The sequence below is a fragment of the Symphalangus syndactylus genome, chromosome 23 (genome assembly GCF_028878055.3).
Source record: "Symphalangus syndactylus isolate Jambi chromosome 23, NHGRI_mSymSyn1-v2.1_pri, whole genome shotgun sequence".
Taxonomy (NCBI): domain Eukaryota; kingdom Metazoa; phylum Chordata; class Mammalia; order Primates; family Hylobatidae; genus Symphalangus; species Symphalangus syndactylus.
The window spans coordinates 24125817-24140285 of record NC_072445.2 but is presented as its reverse complement, the minus strand read 5'-3'; the positions used below and the strand labels follow the sequence as shown (position 1 = coordinate 24140285).

Below are 14469 nucleotides of genomic sequence, written 5' to 3'. Positions count from 1 at the left end.
AGAATATTCTGTGTTTACTTTGTCTATTACTTGACTTGGTAGGAAAATCATTTCTGAATAACCACACATACATACACATACATACACAAGCATACAACACTTGGTCCTAGGAAGCAACCACAAAGCATTCAGAAACAACAAGCTACATGAAGACCAATACCATTCCATTTCTGGCCATTCCAAGGAAGCCTGTTCCTAGCGATCTGCAACATCCAAGCCCCTTTGCAATGATCAATGTCTAATTGGATCATTGGTATTAAGACAGTGCCTTTCAGGTTTGGTCTATTTTGCTAGAAATCCAAGAACATGTACCTTCTTTTAAAAAATTATCCAGGTTTGTTACTTGAGTCTCTGGTACAAATATTAACGAATTTTCAGCTCCATAAGAAGAATAGGGCAAATGACCTCAGACTTAAACTGTTTCTTCTAGCTTTCTGACTTGCCCATCAGGTGGGAGGCAGCTACTACCTGTATCAGCTACCTGTATGGCACAAAGACACACTTTAATTCTTCTCAGGTTGGCTCTTCACTAACATAATTGTTTGGTTCATAGCCACTGCATCTGTTCACAGAACCTAACATTAATATCTCAGCCCTTCTCCTCACTGTCTTTCCACTTCCCTCTTATTTCTCAGTGCTGCAGGTCAAGACATATAGCCCCCTTGATTGATTTCCAGTAGTCATTCACATTATCACTCCACAAGTAGCTATTGGGCACCTAGTATGTGCTCTGTGCTAAGTACCGTGGGAGTGTACTACAACTATGCCTCAAACAAAAGTATTTATTCTGGTTGGAATATAGGACTTAGATTAAGTTTCTCCTAACTATTCAAGAGGGTACATAATTAACAACCACTGCACACGTTTGCTATCTGATTCATGGTTCTACACTGCCCTCCTCCAAAGTCCCTAGCAGAGATCTCAAAGAGAACTCCCCTGTGACATTGAGCACTCCTCACTATATCTTCCAAACAGTCCCTCTGCACAGGAGATGCTGCTTTGCAATACTTTATATTCTATCCAAATTCCTTTAATAATATAATCTCTCTCAGAGTTGCCCCAGGGTTTTCAATGTCTTCATCTGAACTCCAAGATGAACCCCTAGAATTTATTCCTGCTGCTAAATCTGTCAGTATTTCCACAGATTCCTTGGAGGGTTATACTTTGGCTGTACAATTTCACTTTAGGATAAGAAGATCTTAACAGGAAGACAGCACACACACACACACACACACACACGAACAAATAATCTTTGGTTGTGTATTTGATGAAGAGAAAATTTAAAATCACAAAATCCATTATTTTTTAGGCAGAAAGGGTCCCATGAAATTATCTAGAATTTTAAAAAATTATCAATCCTACAGAAGAGGCTCTAAGGCTCAAAGAGAATGGGTCTTGTCCCAGCTTATAAATTTCTAGGATGTTTAAGTATATTTATCTTCTTTTATTTACTCTATGAACATACTTCATTCTCTAAAGAATTTTTCACTATTTATAGTTAACATAGACTTATAAAAATTCAAACAATTCAGGCACAGTTTTCATCAACCTACTTTTTCTTCTCTGTTTCATAACTTTTACTGCTGCTTCTCTCCAAAAATGGAACTATTGGTTCCTGACACCACTTCTGAATTCAAGTAAATTCAATTAAGCCAATATTTAATAATAATTATGCTAAGCCCTAGAAATCCTCGGTCTATAGATTTAAACTCCATAGGTCTAAAAGATTTCTGCAAATACATGAGTTGGCCAATTTGCAAGTGAATGTGAAGATTCAAGTAGTCATTGTGATTGGTACAGTGTATATTTTTACTTACTGTCTGGTGTGGGAGCCTATAAAGATTAATGCATTAAGAATACTTTTGAAGAAAAAATTAGAAAAAGAACTATCGCATAATTCAGTCATCCCACTTCTAGATAACAGTATTGATATTCTGATTTAAAATACTTTTGCAAATATGACAGCTCTCCAAAACTGCTAAAGCCAACTTTTCTGCAATATGCAAACTCTACAGCTGAAACCACACTTACATTACAAGAAACTGGCTTATTTTTAAGCTCACACCTGTAATCCCAGCACTTTGGGAGGCCAAGATGGGTGGATCACTTGAGATTAGGAGTTTGAGACCAGCCTGGCCAATATGGTGATTATTGTCTCCAGTAACAATACAAAAATTAGTGGAGCGTGGTGGCATGTGCCTGTAATCCCAACTACTCGGGAGGCTGAGGCAGGAGAATTGCTTGAACCTGGCAGGCAGAGGCTGCAGTGAGCCAAGATCACACCACTGCACTCCAGCCTGGGAGACAGAGCAAGACCTTGTCTCAAAAAAAAAATTATTTTGCGAACAGAACTTTTTTTTCTTGAGTATATAAAGGCAATTCAGACCAAAGTACAAGTATGGATCATGTCATTACTTGTATTACTAGGTTGTGACCATATATTTTAAACCTCTAAAAAGTATATAACCAACATATAAAATATGATACAGAGAACAAGGTTTTGAATGAATCAATAGCATTATGCTGCAGAAATGGAAATTAAAATGCTAAAATGCAGCAAGATCCCCATAGAACACAGTCCAAGTCAGGCATGAGAGAATGGCTCCTGAAAAATGCCTGCACTACAGGCCACCAGTAAGGAACCAGTGAGGAAAAAGAATTTTGCACCCCTCCCCCAGATAGGCCAGGTTCACAATAATGGAGACCTAAAAAGCAAAGCTCCTAAAAGTTTAAAGAAACAAAAGAATCCAATGATCAAAAGAATTAAATAACATTAAAAAAATAGAAGACCAAATAAAAAAGTGGGTTGTATCCACACAGTCAGAATATCCCCCTCTGAATGGCTTTGTCTGCAGAACATTCCCTCTGAAAGCTATGACTTAGGAAAATGCTCTTTTCCCATGGATTCTCTAAGTGAAGGGATGAGTGGAATCAGAGTCTTCATTTGCCTCTCTCTTTCATTAGTATTAATAAAGAGGAGGCAGGATGGTCCTGGGGTATGTCATGATGTGAGCTCAGTGAAACAGGAAGGAGACAAAGGAGAACCTGGTTCTAGCTATACTGCCTACTCGGCCACAGAAAAGTGACATAAAACACTTTAAGCCTCCTTTTTTTTAAAAAAATTTAAGGTATGTATAATGCCGCATTTTTTTCATGCCTCTTATTTAACTGCCTGCACTTTTCTTCTAGCCATAGTGAAATACTTGTAGTTCCCAGAAAACAGCATGTTCTAATTTTTATTGTTACATCTACTATTCCCATGGCCAGAAATTCTCTCTGTACTCTTATTGTCCCTCCTCACCCACTTAGCTAATGTTTATTTATGATTCAGGTTTTAAATTAGACATTACTTCATACAGAAAGACATCCCTGATGCCTCAGTATTGATCTACATACACCTCCTATGTATCCCGATAGACAGCAAGTACTTATCATTATCTCAGTATTCTGGGCACTGAAACCCCACCCTTATCCTCCTCTAAAAACTTCCTGCCAGCTTAGCACAGACTAAGCACTCAAAAAATACCTGTACAGGAAGGGGAGGGGAGGGGAAAGGAAGAGAGAAAAGGGGATAGGAAGGGAGGAGGGAAGGGAAGAGGAGGGGAGAAGAAAGGAAGGAAGGAAGGAAAGCAGGAAAAAAAGGGAGGGGAGTAGGGAGGGAAATTCAATGGAACTTAAGTTTTGGATTGGAATGAACTTTTAAATACCTGAAAATTAGATGCTTTAATGCCTATGAATGACTAGGAAAGAAATGGGTCTGTTCAAGTTACAGACAAGGTGTAAAGAAAGAAGATTTATCGAGCATGTTTGAAAACAATGGTTAGAAGAAAAAAAAAACTTTTTTTCTATTTGTACCTCTATCAATTTAACATAGTTTAAACTAGTTGGTTATAGATACAGATATAGATAGATATATAGATACAGATAGTATACCCTGAGGGTGGAGGGGCTGGGGGATGGGGAGAGAGGCCAAAAACAACTAGCACTTACTAAAAAATTAAACAACTAACACTTACTATGTTGCATGCCCTTTTTAAGCACTTTCATGTACTAGTATTTTACCCTATCAAGGGGGTACTATTATTACCACTAGTTTAAAAATGAGAAAACTGAGGTTCAGAGTAATTAAATAATTTACCCAAGGTCACAGAGCTGCTAAGTGGCATTTTCTATGTGGGTACCTTTGTTGAAGCTCCCAGTATATTTTGTTTGGCTGAAACAGTGCTTTTTGTCTGCTTGTTTTAATTTGATGACTTTAAGGTGGGTACAAGCTCTCCTGGTCAGCCCAGTTCTCACCACTCCTAGTTGTCTTAGATGTTTTCCCACTTTGATAATTTACATTGCCTGCCTAGCCCATAAAGGAATGTAAGTTCATAACTCCTGTCAATCAACCTAATTTAATTCCTGTCCTTTACCTTTTTGTCTTACCCATCTGCCCATACTTACACCTCTCTCATAATCTGGAATATTTTCCATGACCTCTTTTCCAGATTCAACTGCCATACTCAATTCTTGCTCAAGGCCCAGCTTTAAACCTTCTCAGATTAACCTCAGTACTTTAATAACCTTGCATATGTCTTGAATTCCAACAGTACCGCATAGTTTTTGGATTATCATTTTACTCACTGGCTTCATTAATGCACACCTTATAACCCTCCTGACTCTCCATCAGAGTGTAAATGTAGTTGATGGCATTTGTGATATGCCACAAAAACTAGACCACGGTCTAGTTATTCAATCAAATACTAATCTAAATGTTACTGTAAAGATATTTTGCAGATGTATTTGGGGGCCTCTCATCATCAATTGAGTTGAAGGAAAGGAAAATGTCCTGAATTACCTGTTGGAGGCTTTATAAGTAAGGCTGAGGCTTGAGAGACAGACAGAAAGAAATTTCACCTGTGGAGTGAAATTGTGAAAAAGTATTATATGTTTGGAAAAATATGCACGATAAATTAGATAAATAAATGCTGAGAAATAGAAAAAAAGAAATTATTAGAGCAAGCTAGTATAAATCATGGAAGCCTTTTGAAAAGAAAAATGTTTGAAATGCAGTCTTAAGCAAGTTTTGAATGTAGATTAGTAGAGTCTACATAACAGTGGAGGAAGAAAGAGGAAAATATTTCTAAAACAGTGGCAGTACTCAGTACTCAGTAAACCATATGCATACCTGCATATTTGTTTGAACAGTTTTTTCTTTTCTTTTTTTTTTTTTTTTTTTTGAGTCAGAGTCTTGCTCTGTCACCCAGGCTGGAGTGCAGTGGCGCAGTCTCGGCTCACTGCAAACTCCGCCTCCCGGGTTCACGCCATTCTCCTGCCTCAGCCTCTCGGAGTAGCTGGGACTACAGGCGCCCGCCACCACGCCCGGCTAATTTTTTGTATTTTTAGTAGAGACGGGGTTTCACTGTGGTCTCGATCTCCTGACCTCGTGATCCACCCGCCTCGGCCTCCCAAAGTGCTGGGATTACAAGCGTGAGCCACCGCGCCCGGCCAGTTTTTTCAACATATAGAGCTCCAATAATTAAAATGCAACAAAACATGTATTTTAACTGTCTAGGTTCCCCCATCTTTTAAGTTCATTCTACCAAGCTGTCACAGTGATAGCAATAATTGTTGTTTACCATTTTAATATTAAAGTTTTCTCACTAATGGCGTTAGTTTTAAATGACTTTGATTTGCGATTTTCCCCCAACACTGTGCTTTTAGAATGCATGACATGATTATGTATGAAATGGGAGCTGAAAATTCCCTTAATATCCATGAGCATGTATTTATGCAGTCTTTAAAATTTAGAATTATGTAGGTTGCCTAAGCACTAGGTTCAAACTTACAAATATAAATGATTACATATATATGGTAATCTTCCCATATATGAAGGAATTGCAAAAAGCAGGGAAAGAAGCAGTGAGTACAGAAGTTCAAGGTTACAAGTTTCTGGACATCCCACCATCCATACAGCATGCATATTTTTTAAATATTCTGAAGCTTCTAGTTAGCTATGCAATGACTCAGAATTGGCACAAAATGTCACTAAAACCAAAGGATATTATTTGGTTTGAAAATTGGTTTCTCGTGTCAGTTAAAATTCAGAAACATATTTTCTACTCCATTCCAACGGATTTCAACTCCCCCACTATTATGTAAAATTATTTTAATCAAATGAAATTATGTAGATCAAATTTAACTCTTCACTGAGTTATAAACCCTGAGTGCAAGAGTTATAGAATGGAAATATTGATATTCCACCGGGGCAAGTAGAAGAAGTAGCCTTTTTATGATATTGTTTTAGGAGCTAGAGAAAGAATTCTTGCCCCTAAAATATTAAATTTAGTTCATATTTAATTTAGCAGACATATATAAAGTGCCTTCTATTTACTAGGTCCTGAGTTGACGAATGTGAGAACACAGTTGTTGCCTTCAAGAAAATCACTATGTAATGAAAATAATAGCTGTGAAGTAATGTAATAAGTATAATAATAGGTATCTACACAGAACATTATGGGACCAGAAAAGAGGGTCTCCTACCTCTGGCAAGGACAAGAGTACCAAGGGTGACTTTTTGAAGTAGTTATCCCTGAGCTGAGTCTCAAAAGATAAGGAGGAGATAGCCAAGCAAAGAGGAAGAAGGAGGGCCTTACAGAAAAAGGGGGACGCATTAATCGAGCCAACATCAGAGCCACACTGTTTTTAGGCTAGTGAAGATAATTTAGGGTTGTTGCAGCATCAGGAATGTGGCAAGGGGTAATAAACACAAATACACCTACTTAAGTTCATAGCAGACTATATATGATGGATCACAAAGCCTCCCCTGCTGGAATAGATGTACTTGCCATTTGAGAGTGTGAATAAAGGGAAAACCATGACCAAAACGAAGCCTTAAGACATTAACGGCAAACATTGTACCTTTGTAATTTTGTTTAGGTGGGTCCTAAGCAAAGACAGACAAACAACTGCCCCTTTAACATCAAAAAGCCATCCACAGACAATTAAGCTTGCCTACAACATAAACAATGAAGCCACAAACACGCTCTTAGACAATTCCAAAAATATCATTGATATTATGATGAATCAAAATATTATTGAGTAATCAAATTATTGTTTTAACTGCTCTATTCCTTGTCATCACAAAAAATTGTCCAAGTTGTATGATATCTCATATACCCCTCCATACTATACCATGAGTATTAGATTCTCTGGACATTTTCCATGTAAATAAACAAATAAAGGAAAACAATGTTAGTGTATGTAACATGTAATACTTTCCTTCAAGACATTTTAACTGTTAAATGTCCTGTCTACTATTCTGGGAATAGTGGTAGGCTAATCTATTTTTTATCATCTCAAATTCTGGTGATAGTCTTATGGACATAGAATTAAATGACATAATGACATGATCTTTAAAAATCAGTCAGGTGGACATCAAATTATGCCTGATCACTAAGAACGTGTGATAATTTTGTTCTTACCCGACTTCTATCTTCTAGACTGGGGGATTTAGATTATCATAAGAAAAATGTGCCATATAGGCAAACGTTACAGCTTAGTAGTTAAATAGAAGGTTTTGAGAGTCACACAGATCTGAATTAAAAATCTGTCTTCTGCCACTTATTAGCTCTGTGACCTAAGGAGATGTACTTAACTTTCCTAAGCCTGGGGGACAATGAAAGAGACACATTACATGCTGCTCCTCAAAAGTCCAGGCAAAACCAAGCCCCAGTCCCCGCAGGGTGGCCCAATCAGTAACACACATTCTTACATCTTTTAATTTTCTCTCCCTCATTCCTTATATCAACCCCTCCTCCTGAACTCTGGCTCCCTGGGATGGAAATGCCCAAATAAACTACCTCCATCCACACTTCCATCGCAGGCTCTGCTTTCAGGGGAACCCGACTAAGATAGCACATGAAAGTCTATGGCTGTGGACTTTAACTACAGAGTCAAGTCCCAAATTTAGGTTTTTTACTACTCCAGACAGATCCCTTAGGAAACTGGGTCCTTCCTTGACTGGCTTGAAGGAAAAAAGCACTTCTGTGTTAAATACTTCTTACGCTTATGGGACATTTTGTTTTCTCCAGGTGTTTCCAAGGCATCCAGAAAGAGCTCTTTCCAACTGCACCAAATTCCATTTGCTTTCCATACCCTGTCCCCACAACGGGTGCTGCAGAAGCACAAAGCCAGTCAGATGCAGGAGCACACTTGGAAGTATAAGGCAAAATGTTCCAGGAGCAATTCTGAACCAATTCTGAAGCTTGGAAGCTGAAGGATATACCTTTCTTTCCTTGGTCTAAATTTCGCAAAGTATTGATCAGTTCCGTAATGCACATTTTGATTGCTTTTAAATTGTTCTTGATTTCACTTTTTCTAGTCCTTCACCCCTGTTCTGTGTACTTTCTTCCCAAAATAACAATATCAAATCCTTGTCTCAGCCTCTTCTTTTAGGGGCACCTAGGCTAAGAAAATGTTAGCAGGTTACAGAGTATAACAAACATACCCTGGGAGCATGTTGTGGCCTCAGGCTGTTCCAGAGAGCTGGCCCTCTAGTCAACTGGATAAAGCCCTAACTCTCATCACAAGTGGCCAGGCCTTCCAGGCCTGAGATGTCTAGGGTCACAAGGTGTTGCTACCCCTTTAAAATACATAGCAAAAAGTCATCATACTTATATTTCCAACACAGCATTGGTGCTATAGTCAAACTGCTGCATTATCATATTATAATATAGTTACATCAGTCAAATTTCATCGAAGGCCTCCAGTCTTCAACTATTTTAGGTTGTTGACCAAAGTTTAAAAAATGGCACATGGATACATATGTAACAAACCTACACATTGTGCACGTGTACCCTAAAACTTAAAGTATAATAATAATAAAATTTTTAAAAAAAGTTTCATCATGAGTGACATTAGTTTGGAAGACCCCTAATCTCAGTGACATAGTATATCTCCGGCCTATTACTAAATCAAATCCCTACCCAGGAGCTGTGTTTAAATGGAGGAAACAGGATGCATAACTATGAAAAACATTGGTATTAATGTAATTCCATAGAAATTAAAGTTTATATATAGTCTCTTATTTTATAATTAATACCCAAAGTATATAAAAAGCTAATAAAATATTAAGTGATCTAGACAATAGAGAATATGACAGTAAAATTAAAGTTTAAGGGCAAAAAAAGTAGAAAAAGAGATAGAGAAAGGGTATAGTCTAAGGGTTCTAAGTTACCCTTCTGAAGCTCTAACTGAAGGCCACCTGGAAAGAATGGTTCATGGTTCTTCATTCCACAACAAATGAAGTGGAAGTAGTACAACTCCTCAGGATAGAAATCCATTGTCTTGAGGCAAGAGAAATGGAAGAAGCAGGTGCTGAAAAAAAAAAAAAAAAAAAAAAAAGGATTGGAGATGCTAGGAGCCTTGCCCATCAAGATGGGAGCACAACAGTTCAGTGCCCAATACAGCTGCATTGCCAATACACTGAGTCAAGGATAGCTGAGGAAAATAACTCCCAGAATTGGAGCAGGGGGGATTTGCTAAACTAATATTGACTTGAATTATGTAATTTGCCAGGCTTTGTGCTAAGTGATTTACACTCCCTACTCACTTTAACATTTGGAACATTTCTATAAAGCAAATATTATAACTGCACTTTTTAGATGAGAAAACCGAAGCTTAGATTTTAAGCAAGTTTCCTAAGACCAAACAAATTAGTAAGTGGTACAGATAGACAGACCTTCCTGACTCCAAAGCTGCTGTTCTTTTTATAACACTAGGCTGCTCATCATCCTTTTTTTATGAGTCAAGACAACTAATTACCAAGCTATTAATTTACATCACAGCTTTCATTCATGGAAAAGTAATGTGTTTTCCCTACAAGGATGCCAGAATTGACAGAAGCATCTCACTAGCTTAATAACAAGAAGAGCAATTTTTTGTTCCAATATTGATGCTTGCATTTAGAAATATAGACCTTGTTTTGGAATGGAATTGATTACATAGAAATTGACTGAAATAGGTTTGACTTAAGAACTGTGGAATACAAATAATTTTGGTGGGCATTATATAGTAAAACAACTCCAATGAGGAATGAATAGCCAGGACTGATATTTTTCTTTTAAAAGAGAAAAAGGAAACACAGAAAAAAAGAAGCAGTATTTCCACACAGACATTCAGCAGAAAGGAAATTTAAGCTCCAGGTCTTCAATGACTCCTTCTAACTCTAAGACCATTCTCCAGAGAATGATCTGGAGGGCTCTCTGCTCTGAGCAAGTCTCTTTGGGGACGGCTCTGTATCTTCCTTCCTACTCAAATTCTTCCCTTTCTAAAAATGTTTCAGGCTTGTCTTTGAACTATTTGTGACATTAAAATGTAATTCTGTCTTTCCTCTTGCCTTTTCTGTGAAAAGTAGTCCATAATTACTCTCTCTACCACCACTCATAAACCCTTAGAATGTCTGCATGTATAATGTATCACGCATGTGCTCAACAGAATATGTTTCTTTCTACTTAGAGAAAGCCTTGGACATCTGACAAAGTCTTCAAGTTTCTATAGCTGAATTTTAAGCACAGTATCTTCTTTTCTGCATTTAATATTGACCTCAGGCATCTGCTGTGGCTTTAAAGTCTACAAAATTATTATTCAATTTACATTCTTAGGGTTATTGAATGCCAGTTCCTTAGAGGCACTGTGGTTGGCTTGTCTTGGGATACTTGAGTTGCCTTATCCCTATTTCTTTGCAAACTTTGTCAAGACTTAAAATTCATGATTTTTATTAGTTTTTGGATGTCATGTTTCATGGAATGCCTCATCCGTGGTCTGGAGTTCTAAAGAACTCCACAGCCACCTGCATTGTTGACAGAAGCAGCTTTGCTTAGGGTGTTACACCACTTGGGAAAGCTCCAGATAGAGGAGAGTTTATCACAATAATAATATAGTATGAAGTTATTTGCAATGAAATATATTAATACTCAGATAAATACTCATCATGGATATCAGCGAGGATTATCCCTGAATGCCATTTGGAGAAAGAAAAGTACTTTGTAATAGGAAAGTTATGTTTATACCTCTGATCTCACCTGTTGCATTTCCCTCCCATTCTGCTGATAATTTCATACACTTTTATGTAGGGCAATTCCAGACTCCATTACTGTTCCAAGCTCTGACATTCTCATAGAAAATGAAAAACTGCCATAACCTTCCCTCCTGCTCATAAAGTCCTAGAAGTGGTGGATCAGACCAGAGAATTTTCTGACTTAGGGTAAATTTTTTATTCTTTTACGTAAATCCCCCAGGCAGAAATAAGGAAAAAGTATTTCAAACACAATTCCAAATATTTCACTTGGAATTGCTCCCTGAGAAGAATGGAGCAGCTGCCAATTAGCATATCTGTAGATCTTCTGAACAAACTCAGGAATATTTTCACTAATAAGTTGACTAAATAGAGCCCCCAGCTGTCACCTGGGTACATACCCCCACAGGAGATTTTTGTAAAAAAATAAAGAAGGCTAATTGATTATTATTTCTCAAAATGCCTTCAAAAGGCATGGACTTGAAGAGCTGACAGAGTCTATAAAGTTCAACTGTCTACAAAAGCCCCCTCATTTTATAGGCAAAGAAACCAAGTCCCAAGGAGGTTAAGAGAATTAACTAATTTCAAGGTCATGTGGCTACTTAGTGGTAGAGCCAGCACTGGAACCCAAGTATCATGAACACAGATCTGGAGTCCTTCTCACATTGATAAAAATAATCTATAATATGCTATTCCATTGTTTTCATAGCTTAGAAATTTAATATAGTGCCTTATTTTTCTCAAGAGCTTAATTATACCTACTAATCACATATCATTATTCTTTCAGATATCTACTGAAACAACTGTAATGTCATCAAAATACATGTGTTGTGGCCTGTAATCCCAGCACTTCAGGAGGCCAGGGCTGGAGGATTGCTTGAGGCCAGGAGTTTATGAGCCTAGACAACATAACAAGACCCTTTCTCTACAAAATAAATAAAAATAAAATAAAATGTTGTGGTCCCATTTTCCTGAGGAGGAAGAGTTGATATGATAATCATAAGGCTTAGTGTATACTCTCTCAAAAATTCTCATAATAAGGAAATGGAACTACTTATCAGACCATAACGGTAGCTAGTTTTCATTGTTTTCTATTTTTCTCTGATTTTCTCAAGAGTTACAGCATGCCCCTCTTGTTTTTATCAAGAGTTTCATGCATAGCCCTTGACCTGTAACAGGCATTCTTTTTCTGTTGGAATAGATTGAATTCTTATACAAAACTTACCTAGATGGCAACAAAAACAAAGCCTTATATTCGAGAACATTTGAGTATTCTTGAGTGTTTAAATATCGGGATAGACAGGAAGGGGCAAAAAACAGAGCCATAAAAGTCTTTGGAGTACCCATGAGTTCAGCAGCCCCTACATCAAGTTTCAGAGCAGCCCAATTTGGGGAGTCTATTTCAGGCAAACCAGAAGCAAAACCAAAATGAAGATGGCTGAATGAAAGAAAAACTATGAGTTAACACAATCTATACTGCTTTGCACTACCATCGAAATTCTTTGCAAAACAATAATAATAATAGTAGTAAAAGAGCTGAAAGTCAAATCAATGTTGGGTGTACCCAAACTTAAGTAAAAATTAGCTTTTTACTCTAGAGAGTCATAAAATGGTTCTCTATCCAGAGTTGTCCTGGGCACATTGAGTGGCCATTGCCCCCCACCTCCAGAATACCTGTAACAAGAGGGGAAAACCAGCTCACTATAGTATCGACCTGACTTTCCAGGTACCCTCAGTATAGTTCCAGGTCTAAACTCCAGTATTCCTAGGACATCTGAATCTTCAACTGAAATCAAAATATGTCAATACCACAGATGGTCTTTTTGAGTCCCTTAAAGGAACAGGGAGTTAGGTACAAGGCACATAGGATACCACGTCCTAATACATATTTGCACATACGAGAAAGAAACGTCTATTTGGGTTCTGGGTTTAAAAGGAAACAGGGTTATCTTAGGGAGTGTTCACTCAATTATGCCTATATAATATGAAGTGTACAAATGCTTCAAATGAGCTTAACATTACTAGTTCCTTGAATTCTTTGGGGAAAAGGGAAAATCTTAGGAATTAAATTATTAGTCTTCTGGAAGAGAATGTACTATTTATTATCTCTTTGGATTTTATTAAATTTCTGTTTGTGTACATACTTCAATTTTAGAGCAGATAGATACACTCTGGCCAATGTCTGGACACTTCAATCTTCTAATACTTCAGACATTGCTCATCAGCTGCACCAATTTGAAATGCTCTTATTTGTACATATTAGTGTACACAGAACTCTTTATTGGAAGAAGTTTTGTTTCTTTTCTAAATTCCTTATACCACTAGGATGGGAAGTCTAAAGTACTCTATAAATACCATTGAAAAATAATGAAATCAAAATACAATATGGCAACTACCCTATTACCAAAACCTACAGAACAGAAATTTGTTGTACAAAACTTCAACGATTTGACCCTGATATATATTTTTAGATTAAAAAATTACATCTGCAAATTCTAATAGTTTCTGAATTAACCTTTGATGACAGACTTCAGAGACTGAATCAATTGGATTTTAGTAGCAGTAGGTACTGAGATGCTGTGTTAAAAGGAACAGTAAAGTGGTCCCTTCTTTTAACAACATCCTCTCCTTTTAACTTAGTGCCAAATAAACACAACTCCTGGAATGAAGATTTAATAGGGAAAAAAAAAGGAAAATTTCCCAACAAATAATAGCAGCAGCATGTAAAACCCATCAGGAATTAAGATACATCTCTGCCACCAGATTAATAATGAATAAATAAGGCCCACTAATTTTTACTGTGCTTGCAGTAAAACAGACCACACAGGCCTTCTCCTCTGGAATCTGTAAGCAGTGCTTTAAAATCTGTACATAGCTTTGGCACCTGTAATGACTTAGGATGTTCAAGGATGTCTAGAGGAAAAGGTATTCAGCATTTTCTTACACATACAGTTAAAAATAATTTCCTCACTATTACCTACTATGACCCAGAGGACAGCTGCAGGCCCAAACACCAGGGGTACTATTCTCTACTCATCTATTATCGACATTAGTTTTTTTTTTTAATGTGGCTCATCAATTAACCCTATATAAATTCATCCTCTAGCCCTAATGATTGATATAAATGTTCCCCATCTGTGATAACATAATTTACAGTACTAACACCATTTCATCTACAATTCTGCATAGGTTTTTGACTTGTACTAAGATCTTACATCACTTTAATTTTTCATATTGAATTCATTTCAAGAGCTGCACCCCAGGATCCCCCTCACATGACATTTCATTTTCAGGACAATCTGTAAACACTATGGCAATCTGTAAGCCAACCTGATAGGAGGCTATGTTTATGGAGACCCCAAGGAATTACTGTTGCTGAAGGGAGACTGTCTCTTACCATGTTGCTGCCC

General features: G+C 37.3%; 1 long non-coding RNA gene across 3 annotated transcripts in view; it reads right to left on the bottom strand.

Annotated features, from left to right (window-relative positions):
* The window catches only part of LOC129473421 (uncharacterized), a 105086-nt gene that overhangs the window by 71663 nt on the left and 18954 nt on the right, over positions 1-14469 (bottom strand). For all 3 annotated transcript variants that reach the window (XR_010119015.1, XR_010119013.1, XR_010119014.1), the window contains exons 3-4: positions 9221-9360; positions 4841-4899 (exon numbers count right to left, since the gene is read on the bottom strand). This is a non-coding gene — a long non-coding RNA (uncharacterized lncRNA). The remainder of the gene's footprint in view (positions 1-4840; positions 4900-9220; positions 9361-14469) is intronic.